This window comes from Balaenoptera acutorostrata, chromosome 17, assembly GCF_949987535.1.
Source record: "Balaenoptera acutorostrata chromosome 17, mBalAcu1.1, whole genome shotgun sequence".
NCBI lineage: Eukaryota > Metazoa > Chordata > Mammalia > Artiodactyla > Balaenopteridae > Balaenoptera > Balaenoptera acutorostrata.
The window spans coordinates 44,300,815-44,318,263 of record NC_080080.1 but is presented as its reverse complement, the minus strand read 5'-3'; the positions used below and the strand labels follow the sequence as shown (position 1 = coordinate 44,318,263).

The 17,449-nt window shown below is 34.5% G+C and overlaps 1 pseudogene; it reads left to right on the top strand.

Annotated features, from left to right (window-relative positions):
* The first annotated feature begins 250 nt into the window (after window positions 1–250).
* Window positions 251–17,449, top strand: part of LOC103008763 (ATP synthase F(0) complex subunit B1, mitochondrial-like) — a 31,213-nt pseudogene continuing 14,014 nt past the window's right edge.

Genomic DNA, 17,449 nt, shown 5'->3' with positions numbered 1-17,449 from the left:
CCCTTGAAGCCTACGTTCTGGGTTAGTCAGTGAACTTAAGGTCAAGTTGATGGTGACAGTTTCACTCACTCACTCATTCAATGTTTGCTAATTATTTATAAATTCCTTCCTTGAGAAGAAACAGAGATATCCATTTTCACCAAAGCAAACTTCATATAGGTATGAATCCAAATTCAGTCTCAAGCATTATGCAAATGAGTGTATGTTTTGCTTTCTTGTTTGTGTAAATGAAAGATGTGGAAAATCCTACATGACCCAGTTCAGGTAAGCTTGAGTCTAACTTCAAGGTAATATTAATAATAAATCCAACATTTATTAATAGCCAACAAGATAATACATATTGGGCCTGTACTAATTGCCAGGCACTGTACTAGGTGCTTTCTTTAAGTTATCAAAGTGGTTTAAATAATTTTTAGGTTTGAGCGAATCATAAAATTTAATATAATATAACATGGCAAAGAAATCTGTTTGTTTTTTCTGTTTTTATGGGCACGAGGCTTTGTGAAGCATCACCAACTAATCATAGACATGATGCCTACCAGTGAGAGGGTTTCATGGAAGACTAAAAGAATATATGCAAAAATAGTGCTAAAGTTATTAAAATCATTACAGTTCAAAGGAAATTGAAATGTTAAATGCCAATAATTGTCCTTTTAGTGGTATATTTCCTTTGCATTCATATAGCACTCTAGATTATGAAACAGACAAACTGAAAAACATTAGAATCTGAGGTTGGAAAATGAAGGGTTAAGTGACAGTGAATTTTTATATTCTACTTATAAAAATATTTCTTATCCCAAATGCTCCATGTGCTTATGGTTCTTCCAGATCAATTAAAACAGAAAGAACAAAAAATAAACTAATATGTTTAATTTTTTTTGGCAGTCTTTTTCTATTCCAGTGGTTGGTTCAGCCTGACACTTGCTTTTATACAACCTGTGAGATAATTGCGGAAATTAAAATTTTTAAATGGTTGGAAAAAAATTTAAGAAAAATAATACTTAATTACATGTGAAATTATAGAAAATTCAAAGTTAAGTATCTACAAATAAAGTTTTATAGGAATACAGCCATGCTTTTTCATGTACATATTATCTATTGTGATTTTGTGCTATAACAGCAGAGTTGTGTAGCAGCAACAGGGAATGTAAGGCCCCAGAAGTCTAAAATATTTAGTAACAAGATCATTAAGAATAAGTTGGCTATCTCTATTCTAACCCAATAAAATGATAGGCTCATTGCTAACTTGTACTAAGTCCAACTAGTTGTTTGAGACCCATCTTCAATGCGACACACCTGGTTGTCAAGAACTGCGAAGGGTCTGATATTTTACTCATAAGCTTGAAAGTTTGCCTGACACATTTCATGAATGCAAGTAGAGGACATGAAACTCCTGGGTCAGGGACAAAAGACAGTTTACTACTCAGCATTAGCAGTAGCCAGAGTATCAGCATTTCTGAGCTGGTTTTCCCCAAAGGGTCAGATGATTGCTGCATACAGGGTGGGTGGGTTGAATTGCAGGAAAAGAACTCTGAGCTTAAAGATCTGGAATCTTTCATACTTGATAGTAGGCATGCCTGCGTTTTGCTCCAGAAAAGGGTGCTATCTGTATCCTCCAAGGCCATTTACACTACAATCATCATTGAAAACAAAGGAACAATGGTAAGTCAGTGCCTCACTTGCAAGACATGAAGAAATACAAGAGAGTTATTCTGAATCATTTCCAACACTGATTAGTTTTGTTACCTTTAGTTATGAAACCAAAGAAATATTGCAAAACTGTTTAGGAAAATAGCTGAAAAATCAGAATTTACTTGAAAAATTTCAACAATGCAAATAATTTTAATTTTTATCTATAATTGTTAAAAGTCATTTAGATAGGTAACACAAAATGGGACATGGATTTTTTTTTTTATCAATTTGGGAATACACATTCAGGCCTGTATAGCTCAAAATCAAATCTCTTATTCTTTCAAATATGTAGTAAGCTGTACTGTTTACTTTATAGTGGAATTGTTTACCTTGAAATTGTGGTTTTTAAAGATTACTCATGCTATTCTGTTTCCCCGTGGCTATTAGAATTCTCATGGAAATGTTTCATTCCCTTATCTCCAAAGTAGAAATTCATTGTTAGCTCACTGTTTACCAGCAGGCTGCAAGGGCACTAAACTATAGCCCTAGACTGGAATCCATGATCAGGGAAGTCAGGCTGGCAAGGAGGCTGCATCAGAATCATAAAATTACAGAAGAAACATCTTTCGAAAGTACAATGCACTCCTTCACAAACACTGGCTTCCTTCCAACAGTTTCTGTCTTAGAAGGTAAGTACTCAGAGAGGTAAATGATATTAAGGGTTTGACAAAACAGCTCTGGGAATCCAAGTCCATTTAAAGAAAGTAACGTATTATCTCCCAAATATGTTGAAAAATAATTTAATAATTTAAAATAATAGAATGTAGCTTTGCTAAACATGTTATCTTCTTGTTGTCTAAGGATCAGTTGTTCCTGAATGAGCCAGTTGGACAATACATTTTGTGTTCCTTTCCATTGGGCTGTCCAAAGACTCTAAAAGACTGACTGCTTTGGGATTTGCTTTTCTTGAATAGACATCAGTAGGGTATAACCCCAAACTGCTTTATTTATACATATATTTTTTTTCCTCTTTGCCAGCATTTTCTTTTCCAATTAATTATTACTAGAAGTAAATAAAACAATTTTTAAAACAAATTAGTCTCAATCACAAATAACATACTATCAAAATGTCCTTTTAAAATGGCTGTTTTACTTTATTTTTACTGAAAGTGAAAAAAAAAAAGAAATGTTACAAACTGAAACTGTCTGAAGTCAGGTAATTGGTGAGGCAAATACTTTTTTTCTCATCACTGTTACTGAGTGAAGGAAAGTTTTGAGATGCTTTAAATCACAAAGCCTTTAAGATATACTGAATTAAATTTTTGGATCACCTTGGTGACAGTGCTCTGAAAGGAATTTTACATCATCAGTACCCCCAAATTTAGTGGTAGAAATAGCTTCTGATCAGTTCTTTGGAACACTGACAGGTGAGAAGTGAAAGTGAGAAGTCTGGGACACCATATTTAGGTAGTTTTTTAATCTTGAAGTTGAGGAATGTCATTTATACATAACATCTTGTATTTTGTGGTAATGAGACTTTGGGGTAGTATTTTCCAGTTAAATACACTGACCTCCTCCAACTCCCAGAAATCCTGCTCCTGACAGATAGTGGAAGTTGGATGACTATAGCTTCATGTATTTCACCTTCCAAAAGATAGACACTATACTTTTTGTTTCCTTCCAGATTTATTGAGATATAACTGACACATAGGACTGTATAAGTTTAAGGTGTACAGCTTATAGCTGTATTTCATGTATTTAGCTTCATGTATTTCACCTTCCAAAAGGTAGACACTATTCTTTTTGTTTCCTTCCAGATTTATTGAGATATAACTGACACATAGGACTGTATAAGTTTAAGGTGTACATCATAATGATTTGATTCACATACATCATAAAATGATTACCACAATAAGTTTAGTGAACATTCATCATTTCATATAAATACAAAATTAAAGAAAGAGAAATGTTTTTTCCTTGTGATGAGGACTCTCAGAATTTACTCTCTTAGCTTTCATTTATAATATATAGTAGTGTTAATTATATTTATCATATTGTACATTACATCCCTAGTACTTTTTTATCTTATAACTGGAACTTTGTACCATTTGAACTACACTCTCCCCCACCCCCTCCTCTGGAAATCACAAATCTGATCTTTTTCCATGAGTTTATCTGTTTGTTTGTTTTTGAAGTGTAAGTGGCTTCCAACACTCTGATAGTTCCTTGAACACAATATAGTGATTCGATATTTCTACACATTTCAAAATGATCACCATGATAATTTAAGTTATCTGTCACCACAGAAGAATATTACATAGTTCTTGACTATTTTCCCCACACTGCACATTTCATACCAGTCACTTATATTGTAGTAACTGGAAGTTTGTACCTCTTAATCTCCCTCACCTATTTCTCTCCTCCCCCAAACCTCCTCCCCTTTAATTATCACCTATTTGTTCTCTATATATATGACTGTTTCCATTTGTTCATTTGTTTTGTTTTTTAGATTCCTCATATAAGTGAAAACATACAGTATTTTTCTTTATCTGTCTAACTTATTTCACTTAACATAATGCCTTTTAGGTCCATCCATATTATTACAAATGGCAAGATTTCATTCCTTTTTTATGGCTGAGTAATATTCCACTACATCCATCCATCCATCTATCCATCTATCCATCTATCCATCTAGCTAGCTAGCTATCTAATCTCCTTCTTTATTCATTTATTAATTGATGGGCACTTAGGTTGCTTCAATATCTTGGCTATTGTAAATAATGCAGCAGTGAACATAAGGGTGCATATATCTTTTCAATTTTTCTTCCAATAAATATCTAGAAGTGGAATTGTTGGATCGTATGATGCTTCTATTTGTAATTTTTTGAGGAACTCATACTGTTTTCCATAATGGATGCTCCAACTTACAGTCACACCAACAGTGAACAAGGGTTCCCTTTTCTCCACATCCTCATCAACACTTCTTTTTTCTTGTCTTTTTTGATAATGGCCATCTTAACAGGTGTGAGGTGATATCTCATGGTGATTTTGATTTGCATTTCCCTGATGATTAATTATGTTGAACATCTTTTCATGTGCCTGTTGACCATTTATATGTCTTCCTTGGAAAAATGTCTGTTCAGGTCCACTGCCCATTTTTTAATCAGATTTTTTTTTTTTTGATGTTCAGTTGTATGAGTTCTTTGTATATTTTGGATATTAACCCCTTGTCAGTTTTATTATTTGCAAATATCATTTTCCATTAGGTAGGCAAGATTTTCTTTCTGTTGATAAGTTTATTTTGCGGTGCAAAAGGTTTTTAGTTTGAGGTAGTCTCACCATTTTGCTTTTGTTTCCCTTGCCTGAGGAAACAGATCCAAAAAAATATTACTAAGACCAATGTCAAAGAGTGTACTGCATATGTTTTTTTCTAGGAGTTTTATGGTTTCAGGTATTAACTTAAAGTCTTTAATCCATTTTGAGTTTATTTTTGTGGTGTGAGAGAGTTGTCCAGTTTGGTTATTTTGCATGTAACTGTCCAGTTTTCCCAACACGATTTATTGAAGAGGTTATATTCTTCCCATTGTATATTCTTGCCTCCTTTGTCATAAATTAATTGCCTATGTAAATGTGTGTTCATTTCTGAACTATTCTGTTCTGCTCTGTATTCTGTTCCATTGGTCTATGTGTCTGGTTTTGTGCCAGTACCACACTGTTTTGCTTCCTGTAGCTTTGTGGTATAGTTTGAAATCAGAGTGCATGATACCTCCAGGTTTGTTCTTCTTTTCAAGATTTTTTTTTTTTTTGGCTAGTTGAAGTCTTTTGTGTTTCCGTTCAAATTTTAGAATTATTTGTTCTAGTTCTGTGAAAAATGCCATTGGTATTTTGATAGGGATTGCGTTCAATCTGTAGATTGCCATGGGTAGTATGGTCATTTTAATAATATTGATTCTTGCAATCCATGAGCACAGTATACCTTTTCATTTGTTTGTGTCATCTTAAATTTCTTTCCTCAATGTCTTTTAGTTTTCTGAGTACAGGTCTTTTACCTCCTTAGTTAGATTTATTACCAGGTATTTTATTCTTTTTGATGAGATTGTGAATGGGATTGTTTCCTTAACTTCTGTTTCTAATAGTTCATTGTTAGTGTATGGAAATGCAATAGATTTCTGTATATTAATTTTGTATCCTGCAAATTTACTGAATTCATTGATGAGTTCCAGTAGTTTTTTGGTGGCATCTTTAGGATTTTTTTATGTATAATAATGCATCATCTGCAAAGAGTGATAGTTTTACTTTTTCCTTTCCAATTTGGATTTCTTTTATTTATTTTTCTTGTCTGATTGCTGTGGCTAGGACTTCCAATACTCTTTTAAATAAAAGTGGTGAATGTGGGCATGCTTGTCTTGTTCCTGATCTTAGAGGAAATACTTTCAGCTTTTTACCACTGTGTATGATGTTAGCTGTAGGCTTGCCATACATGGCCTTTATTATGCTGAAGTATGTTCCCTCTATACCCCTTTTGTTGAGAGTTTTTTAATCAAAAATGGATGTTGAATTTTGTCAAAAGCTTGTTCTGCATCTATTGAGATGATCATATGGGTTTTATTCTTCAATTTATTAATGTGGTGTATCACATTGATAGATTTGCAGATATTGAAAACTCCTTGCATTCCTTGGTTAAATTCCACTTGATCATGGTATGTTATCCTTTTAGTGTATTTTTGGGTCCAATTTGCTAATATTTTGTTGAGGATTTTTGCATCTATGTTCACCAGTGATATTGGTCTGTAATTTTCTTTTAGTGCTGTCTTCATCAGCATTTTGTACCAAGATGATGCTGGCCTCATAGAATGAGTTGGGAAACCTTCCTTTCCCTGCATTTTTTGGAATAGTTTGAGAAGGATAGGTGTCAACTCTCCTCTAAATGTTTGGTAGAATTCACCTGTGAAGTCTTCTGGTCCTGAACTTTTGTTTTTGGGGAATTTTAAATTACTGATTTGATTTAATTACTGATAATTATTCTCTTCATATTTTCTATGTCTTCCTTATTCAATCTTGGGAGATTGTACATTTCTAGGATTGGCCCATTTCTTCTAGGTTACTCATTTTATTGGTGTATGATTGGTTGTAGTACTGTCTTATGATCTTTTGTATTTCTTTGGTGTTGGTTGTAACTTCTCTTTCATTTTTGACTTTGTTGATATGGACCCTTTTTTTCTTGATGAGTCTGGCTAAAGTTTTATTAATTTTGTTTGTCTTTTCAAAGAACCAACTCTTAGTTTAATCAGTCTTTTTTAAAAAAAAAATTTGTCTCTATTTCATTTATTTCTGCTCTGATCTTTATGATTTCTTTCCTTCTATTAACTTTGGATTTTGTTTGTTCTTTTCCTAGTCCATTTAGGTGTAAGATTAGGTTGTTCATTTGAGAATTTTCATGTTTCCTGAGGTAAGCTTGTATTGTTGTAAATTCCCTCTTAGAACTGCTTTTAACACTTCCCATAGATTTTGGATCATTTTGTTTGATTTTTATTTGTCTCCAGATAGTTTTGGATTTCTTCTTTGTTTTCTTCAGTAATGCATTTGTTGTTTAGTATCATATTGTTTAGTCTTCAAGTGTTTGTGTTTTTTGCAGTTTTGTTCTTGTGGTTGATTTCTAGTCTCATTGCATTTTGGTTAAGAAAGATGATTGATATAATTTCAGTATTCTTAAATTTACTGGGACTTGTTTATTGGCCTACCATGTGATCCATCCCGGAGAATGTTCCTTGTATAATTGAAAAGAATGTATATTCTGCTGCTTTTGGATGGAAAGTTCTATATGTGTCTATTAAGTCTATCTTGTCTAACGTGTGTTTTAAGGTCAATGTTTCTGTGCTGATTTTATGTTTGGATGACTTGTTCATTGCTGTAAGTGGGGTGTTAAAGTTTCCTACTATCTTTGGGTTACTTTTAATTTTTCCCTTTATGTCTGTTAATATTTGCTTTATGTATTTAGATGGTCCTATGTTAGGTGCATATATATTTACAATAATTATATTTTCTTCTTGGATTTATCCCTTGATCATTATGTAATTTTCTTCTTTGTCTCTTGTTACAGTCTTTGTTTTAAAGTCTATTTTGTCTGATGTATGTATTGCTATCCCATCTTTCTTTTCACTTCCATTTGCATAAAATATCTTTTTCCAACCCTTCACTTTCAGTCTGTGTTTTTCTTTAGATCATTAATGAGTCTCTTGTAAGCAGCATATGTATGAGCGTTGTTTTCGTATCTATTTAGCTACTCTATGTCTTTTGGTTGGAGCATTTAGTCAATTTATATTTAAAATAATTATTGATATGTATGTACTTATTACCATTTTGTTAATTGTTTTTACTTTGTTTTTGTGGTTCTTTTATTTTCCTTTCTTCTTCTTTTGCTCTCTTCCCTGTGATTTGATGACAACCTTTAGTGATATGTTTGGATTTTTTTTCTTGTGTGTGTGTGTATGTGTGTGTATCTAGTATAGATTTTTGGCTTGTGGACACTAGGAGTTTATATATAGCAATCAGTATCTATATATATTTCTATATCTATATGATTATTTTAAGTTGCTGATCTCTTAAGTTCAAACACATTTTAACAATCCTGTACTTTTACTCCCCACCCTACCAATTTACTGTTTGTGACATTAAATTTTACATCCTTTTGTTTTGTGTATCCCTTAACTACTTATTGTGGATATAAAAGATTTTACTACTTTTGTCTTTTAACCATCCTACTAGCTTTATAAGTTGATTGATCTACTATATTTACTGTATATTTCCCTTTAACAATGAGATTTTTCCTTTTATAATTTAATATTTCTAGTTTCAGCCTTTTCTTATTAGTTTGGAGAAGTCCCTTTAGCTTCTTGTAAAACTGCTTTGGTGGTGCTTTTAGCTTTTGCTTGTCTGTAAAACTTTTGATCTCTCCTTCAAATCTGAATAAAGCCTTGCCAAGTAGAATATTCTTGGTTGAAGGTTTTTTCTTTCTTTCATCACTTTAAGTATATTGTGCCACTCCCTTCTGTCCTGCAGAATTTCTACTGAAAAGTAAGCTGATAGCCCTTTATGAGTTCCCTTGTACACAATGTTGCATTCTCCTTGTTGTTTTTAATATTTTCTCTTTATCTTTAATTTTTGCCATTTTAATTATGATGTATCTTGGTGTGGTTTTCTTTGGAAACCTGTTTGGGACTCTCTGTGCTTCCTGGACCTGGATGTCTGTTTTCTTTCCCAGGCTAGGAAAATTTTCAGCTATTATGCCTTTAAATATGTTTTCTGCCCCTTTCTCTCTCTCTTCTTCTTTTGGGACCCCTATAATGCCAATGTTAGTTCACTTGATGTCCTAGAACATCTCAAACTGCCCTCATTTTTTAAACTCTTTTTTTTCTTCTGTTCAGCTTAAGTGATTTCCACTACTCTGCTTTCTTGTTTGCTGATCTGTTCCTCTGTATCATCTAATCTATTACTTTTTTCTTCTAGTGTATTTTTTATTTCAGTTATGTATTCTTCAGCTTTGATTGGTTCTTCATTACATTTTCTAACTCTTTGTTAAAAACTTCTAACTTCTTTGTTCATCTAATCTTCTCCCAAGTCCTTTGAACATCTTTATGATCATTACCTTAAACTCTTTACTGGGTAGATTGCTTCTCTACTTCACTTAGTTCTCCTTCTGGGGTTTTATCTTGTTCCTTCATTTGGAACACATTTCTCTGTTGCCTCATTTTGTCTTACTTGCTGTTTTTATTTCTGTGTATTTTTATGTAGGTTGGTTACATTTCTTGATCATGGAGGAGTGGTCTTATGTAAGAAATGTACTATGGGGCCCAGCAGCACCCTCACCTCTGATTATGAGAGCTATATGTTTTGGGGGTGCTCTTTATGTGGGCTGCATGTGTCCTTCTGCTGTGGCCAGGCCAACTCCTGTGAGCATGCTGATAGGTGTGGCTGGGCCCTGGTCCAATTGGTTGTCAGACCTTGCCTTGTGTGGTGACTGCCTGCTGCTGGTGGGTGGGGCTGGGTCCTGGCACTAATAAGCTTGAGGAAGGATTTCAAAATGGCACTTAACAGCATTAGTGTTCCTGTGGTAGGATGAGCTTCTCAACATGGCTGTTGCCAGCATGTATGTCCCCAGGGTGAGTTTTAATTGCCTCCTGCCTCACTGGGAGGCTCTGAAGGATCACCAAGTGGGTATGTCCCAGGTTCCTTTCAGATTGCTGCTGCCCTGGATCTCACAGTGTGTGAGATTTTATGCATTTCTTTTAAGAGAGAAGTTTCCATTACCCATAGACCTGTGGCTCTCCCAAATGTAAGTCACACTGGCCTTCAATGCCAAATATTCTGAGGGTTCCTCTTCCTGGTGCCAGACCCCCTGGCTGGGGAGCCTTATGTGGAGCTTGGATCCCTTGCTCCTTGGGGAGAACCACTTCAATTGTAATTATCCTCCCTTTTGTGGGTTGCCTACCCAGAAGTATGGGTCTTAACTATATGTGTCTCTGTCCCTCCTACCTGTTTTACTGTGGTTCCTTCTTTATATCTTTAGCTGTAGAAGATCTTTTCTGATAATATTCAGGTTGTTCTCATGGATAGTTTCTCTGTAAATACAATCTTGGTTTGCCTGTGGGAGGAGGCGGGCTCAGAGTCTTCCTTTACCACTATTATGGCCACTCACTAAGAACAGAAGCTATTCTACTTGGAGCTTGCTGACAGCATCTGAAAATTCTTTGTCACATATTTTATTGGAGGGAAGTCATGTTGAAGTCAGTAGTAACATGGAGAGAGTCTCAGCAATTTATGGAATCAAAGTTGTTTGGTTTTGATATTCATTTTTGCTTGGGTTCTAAATAGTACACCTTATTTCCACCCAGAAGACATTACACTGGTATATCATGATATATGGCAGCTTAACCGTTCAGAATGGATTCTATTCTAGCCTTAAAAATTCTATTATTTGAAGTTTTAAAATGACTTACAGTTTTAGTTTTCAGTTCCACATTGAGAATTCTAAGATGAACAGTGATTTAAAAAATATTTAAAGTCTACAGAGACACAGACAATATTTTCTTAATAAAACATGAGTTGGTATTTTTTTCCCATTCTTAGCTAATTTTTCAAGACAAATCACTCTACCTTTGAAACTGTATGCTCATACCCACCGGGTTAAAATAAGGCAAAAGATGATTAATTAAGATCCTTTAGCTTAGTTTGCAGAAAAATAGGAAAACTACAGATGAGAAAACAGCTGCTGACATCTTCCTTTGACTGAACATCACTCAGATGTATTTAAGGACTAGAATGATCAGTGAATTTTAGATGTCATGGGCTGAAAATTTACTGCATTAAACACATGGACCCCCCTGAATTTACACATACAACCCATGAAGAGACTTGAAAGACAGTTGCACCTACTCAGAAGACTCTTAACACTTCTCTCTACCCTCCTACCAATCATTTCTTAGTCCCAACACCCTCTTATTCCCTCCTCCCACAATAAATATGCCACACAAAACCTGATTGGGGAGACAGAACTGAGCCTTGTCTTCTGTCTCTTTGCTTGGCCACTCTACCTTAAAGCCTTTTCTCTCTGCAAAAGGCCGTTGCCTTGGTATTTGGACTTTCCATTGAACAGTGTGAAACGAGCCCACTTGCTCAGTTACACTATCCAAGAAGTAGCTAAAACTGTATGTTTATCTTCAGAATACTCGAATGCTAGGGATTTGACATAGAGATGTTTGAGAAAAGCAAAGACAAAGGCATAAATGTAGGAAATAGTAGGACATATTCATCCAAGGAATTTAGTATGATTGGAGCATAAAGTCTGTGAGAGAGAAATAAGACTTGAAAGGTAGCCAGAGGTAATAGCTTGAATCATTTTAGTCTGAGAAGTGATTTGATCACTTTTAAGTTTTAGGAAGCTTAAACATGCTGCTGTTGTGTGAACGACAGATTGGAAGGGTGCTAAGCAGATGAACTGGAAGCTAATTGGGAATGATTTGTAATAACTATGGCATGAATCAAGGTAGCACCAGTTAAAGCAGACTGTGGAGCTTCATATGAAGGTACTTAGGAGATAGAATGAATGGGTTCCATAACTGATTAGATGTGGGTGTAATAGAGAAGGACTAAGATGAATCCCAGGACAACTAATTGTACAGAAGTTCCATTAACAGATATGGAGGACACCAGAGGATAATCAATTTGAAGGGAAGATTATGTTATACTTTGTCTGTGGAGCATCAGAGTATAGACGTCCAGGCTGAAAAATAAAATGGAATTAAGGCAGTGTCAGTCAGTTCTGCTGCAGTAACAAACATCCATAAAACTTAGTGACTTAAAAACAACAGTTTTATTTTCTGCTGATGTTACATATCTCTCTAACGCTTACTTAAAGACATCAGATAAAGGAGACTTTATCAATTGGAAAGTGACTGGTCCTTGAATAGGAGAGAACTTTGTATCAATAAAATTGCACACTGTCTTTTAGAGACTTCTGCCTGGAAGTCACACATGTCTCTTCTGGTTAAAGTTATACTGGCCAAAGAAAGTCACACAGGCATGTGTAACTTCAAAGGAGTAGGAAAGCACAATCTTACTCATATATATGCCTAGAAGAAAAGAGCAGAACCAGAACATTGATGGACAGTAACATAAATTGGGAACCATCAATAATAAATGCTGTTTGAAGGTATTATAGTAGATAAAATCAGCTCAGGGATTATATATATTTTGAAAGTAAAAGAAAGCTAAGAACAGAATCCTGGGGTACGCCAACATTTAAGTACAAGAATTCTTAATAAAGATGACTATAAAAGGAGACATCAGAGATCTGGGTGAAGAATCCACTACAAAAACTTTGGTAAAACCATCAACTAGAATTGACAAAGCAATTTCACATACAATATCATTTTAAAATCCTCATTAAGTATTTTGAGACTCTAGGAAGTTGAGTAATTAAGTTTTGTTCTATGGAGTTGAACCTATTATGCTTTCCAATATTATCCAAGTGACTGACTCTTTAGGAGACTATGGAAAGTAGGTAATCATTAGTAGGACAATGAAGCTTTTTTTTTTTCCAAAAAAATATTAAAAAGGAGGCTTAACAGAGGTAAGAATGCATCGCAAATCCTGTGTCCTAGGAGAAAAAAATACCTAGTAAATAAAGAAATATGCACAAGAAAGTGACCAGTGCAGGGCAGAGTCTTGGCTGTCACTTCATCGGTATATGGATAGGTTTTACAACGGTGGTAACCTTTCATTACTATTTCCTTAAGATAACTTCCCAGAAGTGGAATTGTAAGGTCAAAGAATTGCATATTTTTAATACACCTGATATCATGTCTATGAAGCCTCCAGAAAAATTATATCCATCTATGCTTGAGTCAGCTGGGTTTAGGAGTGCTTATTCTTGAATTGTTGTAATGTAATTGTTTACATTTTTCGAACTATAAATAATGTTAGATAATGTTTTGTATAACATTTTACTTTTCATTTCTATTGAGGTATGACATTTATATATATGCTTTTATTCATCTGTATTTCTTTTTTTTATTAATGAAATTGCCTGTCATATTCTTCTCTGATTTTCTTTTGGGTTTCCATCTTTTTTTCTCATTGATTTTTTTCCTTCCAGTTTTATTGAGATATAATTGATGTACAGTACTGTATAAGTTTAAGGTGCACAGCATAATGTTTTGACTTACTTACATACATCATGAAATGATTACCACAGTAAGTTTAGTGAGCATCTATCATCTTATACAGATACAACATTAAAGAAATCGAAAAAAAATTTTTTTGCCTTGTGATGAGAATGCTTATGATTTACCCTCAACAACTTTCAGGTATAACACACAGCAGTGTTAATTACATTTATCATGTTGAACATTTTTTCTTGCTGATTTTTAAAAGCTTTGATAAATATGTAGAATATGTGTCAAATATATACATATAAAAACTGCCTGTATGTCCAAAAATACGGTATTTTAAAATTTAATTTTGGTATAAATTTTCGTACATTTACCCAAAATATGTTGAACCCACAGGTTTCCGAATATTCAGATAGAAGGTTGGGGATAGCACAGTGAATAAAACAGACATGACCCTGTCCTCATTGATTTCATGACCAAGAAAGGTAGATAGACAAGAAGCAACTAAGCCAATAAATGAAGTGTTTATTATTGTGACAAGTGCTAAGAGAGAAATGTGAGGATGAAAATAACTGTAGGTTGAAGGACACTTCTTTAGATAGTATCACCAAGAAAGCTTTTTCTGAGTTGATGATATTTAAAATCAGAGCTGTTGGATGAGCAGTGGCATACAGTCAGCATTCCAGGTTGAGAGAACACCCTGTACAATGGCTCTGTGGGGAAGAGACATTTTAAAAAGACCCGTGTGGTTGGAGTGTGGTGCATGAAGGGGAAGAACCAAGGAATAAGGCTGGATGAGTGGCAAGAGTGGATTACCCAGGGCTTACAGGCCATGCTGAGTTGATTGGATTGTATTCCAAAGCAGTGAGGAAGTGATTGAAATGTTTTACAAAGGAAATAACATGATTTTATTTCCATTTTAAGACAATCACTCTGGTTGATCTGTATAGAATAATAGAAGGGCGAAGAATAAATTTAGCATGTGTGTGTATCTATTATAGAATGTTGTATCAGTTAACTATTGCTGCCTAATAAGCTACCCCCAAATCTATTTGCTTAAAACAACCACCTCTCAAAGTCTATAAAGAGGTCTGAAGGGAAATTCTGTTGACTTGGATCTGTTTGCTACAAATGTGCTGCAGTCCACTGGCCTAAGCAAGTCACATGGCCAAGCTGAGGGTCAGTGTGTGAAGGTACAAGAACAAGAATGAACACAGGATGGCATGAAAAATTTGGACCATATATTCAATCAATTTAACACAAATTTCTGTAAGTGAAAAGGTACACTATACTGATAACAATTATATATAAAGTTATATGTGTAATATAATATTTTAAAGAAAAAAGCTACTTGAAAGATATACAGTTTATCATTGAACAACACAGGGCTCCAACTTTCCTTGAAGTTGAAAATCCATGTATAACTTTATAAGCCCTTCATATCCATGTTTTTGAATCCTCAGATTCATCCACCATGGATCCTATAGTACTTTAGAACCTATTTAGTGAAAGAAATCTGCGTGTAAGTGGATCTGTGCAGTTCAAACCTGTGTTGTTCAAGGGTCAACTGTATAGTGTATTGATATGTTAACTGTGATTATCTCTGGGTAGTGGGATGTAAGGTGGTTTGAGTACTTTATTTTTCTGTATTTGAAAAATTTTCTGCATAGAGTTTGTAGTAATTTTATAATAAAATGCTATTTCAGAATTCTAGACAAAATCTTTGTTTTATCATAGAGAATGGAGGTGAGGGAATAAAGAAAAAGAAAAGAGAGGAATTGAGTTTATTTGTCACAATAATCTCAGAGGTCAACCTGTATCCTGATCACATCCTAGCTCCCTAATCTGTCAAATAAAGCTAGCTAACTGTAGGTATTGTTTTATTATGTCAGCTTCTCATTTCTTCTAGGTAACCCTAGAAGAACCTGCTCAACAAATATTTTCCTTGCAGAGCAAAAGAAGTCCCGAACATTCATGTCATCTTCTACCTCTCTCTGGCAGGACCACAGTTCTGTTATTTTCTGATTTAAGTGTAACAAAACAACTCTTGGATGGATGCACCATGGGTAGTATCAACATAGAATTTTCCACTATTTATGAATCTATTTATTGATTGTTTTGTTTTGATTGCATTGTTTTGTTATTGATTGCATTGTTTTGTTCTCAAGTTCACCTGTGCTTCACCCACTAGTCTCTGGAAATGACATTTCATGTGAGGGGAGGCTGGTCAGTATATAGTGAGAAGAGTATGGTCTCTGGGGTAAGAAGGTCTGTATTTGAACTATTTGACCACATGGACAACTCATTTTATCTCTGAGGTGTCAGTATCCTTATTCGGAAAAAAAGGGATAAAAGAATAATAATACCATCTACATATGGCTACCCAGAGGAACAAAAGTGATACCATGTGTAAAAGTCCTTTTTAAACTGTAATGCTTTCAAAATGCTTAGTCTTTTTTGGTACCATCTATTACTTGAATTAAACATAGACTTTTTGGTTGTCCTCTTTTGAAAGTCAAAGAGCTCTGAGAGGAATAAGATCTTATGATAAATGCACCTACATAATAATAAAGTCTTACTGTCAGAGAATAAAAAATAAATGTGCCATAACACATTGAGTTCAAAAGTTGAGGAGAGAAATGGTTGAGTCAAATTTTAAGTGTTTTAAAGTTTGCCTAAGACTGACATCCATTTTCTTGATCAAAAACTTGAGGTGTTGAGGAGAGCATGTTCAATAAAAGCATTTACTATTATCAATGGATTTTAAATTGCTTTCAAGAAAATTGTTCTTGATCAAATTTGTCTTGCCTTGTAGTTTAAAAAATGTAAATATAGCAGCTGCATAGCACAGGGAGATCAGCTCAGTGCTTTGTGACCACCTAGAGGGGTGGGATAGGGAGGGTGGGAGGGAGACGCAAGAGGGAGGAGATATGAAGATATATGTATATGTATAGCTGATTCATTTTGTTATAAAGCAGAAACAAACACACCATTGTAAAGCAATTATACTCCAATAAAGATGTTTTAAAAATGTAAATATCAATGGGTTTAGCAACAAATAATCTTTATAAAATAGACACTATTAAGTATATTTGAAGGCAGTTAAGTCAAACAGGAACATTCTGTATTTTGACCTTGTTCTAGGCATAAAGGAAACTCCAGGAGCCCTGCTATTCCTATCAGTTCAGATGAAGTGATTGATTTCTTTTCAGTTGAAATGAAAGCTTGTTTTAAATATTTTGAAAATTGTCCAGACAATCATAACTTTCAAGCTGTCAGAGAAAGCAGAACTGTGACAAGAAAAATAGTACTGAATTCAGTTGTCCTATCATATGTAACTGCGTGCACTTTTGTTGTCATGAGGCAGAAGGGAGAACAGAAGTAATATTGATGATCAAATATGTGAACTGCTGATCTAAACCCAAATGAAAACTTCTTGGTTGAAGTTGCAGAAAGGTAGATCTATGGCAAAAATTAACTCTCCATATGGGAAGTTCACTACTGAACACCTCCTGCACTAAATGAATGTAGTGTCAACACACTGTTCCTGGTCACTTGGTATCCACTGAGCTCTCTCTTTGACCTTGTTATTTATGAGCTTTGTGACCTAGGTTCAGTATTAAATTTCTGAAAAACTCATTTTCCTCTTTTACAAAATTTACTTTATGCCATTACAAAAATACACTTTATTTAGTGTCTATACACCAGGCAAATGGCATACATTATATCTTTTCATTCTCAAAACAGTACTACGAGTGAAACTGAGGCAAAATAGAAAATAAACAACTTGCCCAAGATCACATAGCCGTTAGGTGGAGCAATCTTAATCTAAGTCTAGTTTTCTACCACTTCACACTGCCCATCAGGACATGGCATAAAATAAACGCTCCCCAAATGTTAAATCTCCTCTCTTTGTTCCCTCCTACAAAGTACTATTGTTATTGAGAGGGACTCTCAACAAGATTTTCTGTGGAGAAAACCTGTAAGGGTAAGAAAAAAACAAGACTTTCAGGAATATTTCAATACTTTCAGTGGCCCACTAGGCAGGTTGGTGGATAAAAAAAGCTTTATTGATGGGAAGAGATGACAGGAGAGATGGAGGAAGTGAGGGGTGAAGAGAAAGGCAATAGAAAGACATCATAAAGATT